Here is a 2,500-nt window from a genome sequence, read left to right as displayed (position 1 = left end):
AAGAGAAGATAGATTTAAGAATTCACACAAACAAAAATAAATTGGATGTGGAGTGTGAAGGATGAAGAATTGAAGACATTAAGTTTCAGTGGTGATGGATTAGTTAGTGGGCAATGATTACCTGTACGATGCATTAGTTAGCAAGTCATTAACATATTTGTACAACCAATTGATTGCACACACACAAATTTATCTCCAAAGTGACATGTAAACGATTTAGTGGATTTTTGACATGACATGGACTACCACGTGGCAGCCACATCAGCAAGGTAACACGTGGCACTTGAAAAAATCAATTTAGTATTCTTCTGCCTTTTATTTTTCTACCTTATTCCAGTTAATTAAATTACTTTAATATTTTTAATTCACCAATTTATTTTTATTTTTATTTATATTTCTGTCTAGGCGCAAGACTGGGCGGCCAGCAAGGAGTCGAGACAGGGAGTTAATTTTAAAATTGATTTTTAAAAAATGATTTATTTATTTATTTCCACCTATGCGGAAGACTGGGCGGCCAACGAGGAGTCGAGACAGCCAGGAGTCGGGACTTGGGCAAGGGAGCGGGACAAGAGGTCGGGACTCGCGGCGGGACAAGGAAGAGGAGGAGGAAGTCCGGGACTCGCGACGGGACTGGGACTCGCGCCGGGACTAGGGAGTCGCGGCGGGACAAGGAAGAGGAGGAGGAAGTCCGGGACTCGCGACGGGACTGGGACTCGCGCCGGGACTAGGGAGTCGCGGCGGGACAAGGAAGAGGAGGAGGAAGTCCGGGACTCGCGACGGGACTGGGACTCGCGCCGGGACTAGGGAGTCGCGGCGGGACAAGGAAGAGGAGGAGGAAGTCCGGGACTCGCGACGGGACTGGGACTCGCGCCGGGACTAGGGAGTCGCGGCGGGACAAGGAAGAGGAGGAGGAAGTCCGGGACTCGCGCCGGGACTGGGACTCGGCCGGGACTAGGACTCGCGCCCGGGACTAGGGAGTCGCGGCGGGACAAGGAAGAGGAGGAGGAAGTCCGGGACTCGCCACGGGACTAGGGAGTCGCGGCGGGACAAGGAAGAGGAGGAGGAAGTCCGGGACTCGCCACGGGACTAGGGAGTCGCGGCGGGACAAGGAAGAGAAGGAGGAAGTCCGGGACTCGCGACGGGACTGGGACTCGCGGCAGGACAAGGAAGAGAAGGAGGAGGTCCGGGACTCGCGCCGGGACTAGGAAGAGGGGAGGAGGTCCGGGACTCGCGACGGGACTAGGAAGTGGGGAGGAGGTCCGGGACTCGCGCCGGGACTAGGGAAGAGGAGGAGGAGGAGGAAGGCCGGGACTGGGACTCGCGGCGGGAGTAGGTAGTGGGGAGGAGGTCCGGGACTCGCAGCGGGACAAGGAGGAAGTCGGGGAGGAGGGCCGGGACCAGGAGTCGCGGCGGGGATAGCAGGCAGGACAGGGAGGGTGGGTGGTCTTCCACAAAAAAAAGTGTGTCTCGGAACTTCCTTAGTGCAGTAGGACGGGGGCCTGCCGAATCCCACAGAGAGTACTATGTGGGGAAGGGTTCCTCTGAAGCGTCTCGGGAAAAGTCGTGAGGGGGTGACGGTTGCTCGGTGCCTACGGGTCCCGACTGCTCGCTGCCTTCTTTGAGCCCAGTACCGACGTTCGCAGGGGGATACCTGGATACTACTGGGGTTACCTGGATACTTCTGGCGTGTTACCTTGGATCAGTGAGGAGTGGGGGTTAGTTTCCCGGCGACGCGACCCTCTGAGGAGGTCCCGCGGAGGGTCGCCGAGTATTATATGGTGAGCTGGCTGTCAAGGATTGTGAGTCCCGCTGCCAAAATTTTTTTTGGTGCGCGGGCGACTGGAAAAAGAGGGTTGGTCTTGTGCCGATACGCGTAACGTCGCAGCGAGTCCCAAGAGCTAGTAACCATTTTTGGCGGGGGGCGATGGCCTCGGTATTGTCAAGCCATTCTCTCATTCATTTGGGAGGGTGGGGAGAAGTGTTTGCCGAGGCCGTTCAAGCTCCGCCTGGTCGACCACCACTGTGACCGCCACCGCGCTCGATCTCTATTGCAAGCTCAGGTGAAATTCCTGATAAACTTGGAGGGGTGTGGGACGCGTTCGCAGTGTGGGCCGAGGAGTCATAACATCCCAGGTCGGAATGTGAAAATGGAACTTCGAAACCGGTGAGAGTTCTCTCGTCGGCTAGGGGTTTCACAAAAGTAACATTTCTATAAATTTCTATCCGACCCCTCCATTAATTTGGAGGGGCGATGGGCCCCAGGATTGGACATACTTCTTGCTGATTTGTCTTTTGAGGAAAATCCTTCGCGGTGATGGTTACTTTTTCATTTTTTAATGTGTGTATCGGCCTCGTCGGTTTCTCTCTTTCCTGGTCACATTCCCGAAAAAGGCCGCAGCACCTATGATTCTCTTCCGGGGGTCTAACTCTCCCTCTCTCTCTATCCTTCTCTTTGTCTGGCTCTCTCTGGCTTCACTTTTTGTGGTGTGTGCCTCTGGGG

Source organism: Physcomitrium patens, chromosome 26 (genome assembly GCF_059467195.1).
Source record: "Physcomitrium patens ecotype Gransden chromosome 26, ASM5946719v1, whole genome shotgun sequence".
Lineage (NCBI taxonomy): Eukaryota > Viridiplantae > Streptophyta > Bryopsida > Funariales > Funariaceae > Physcomitrium > Physcomitrium patens.
The sequence above is the reverse complement of the archived record's forward strand: the minus strand, read 5'-3'. Positions refer to the sequence as shown.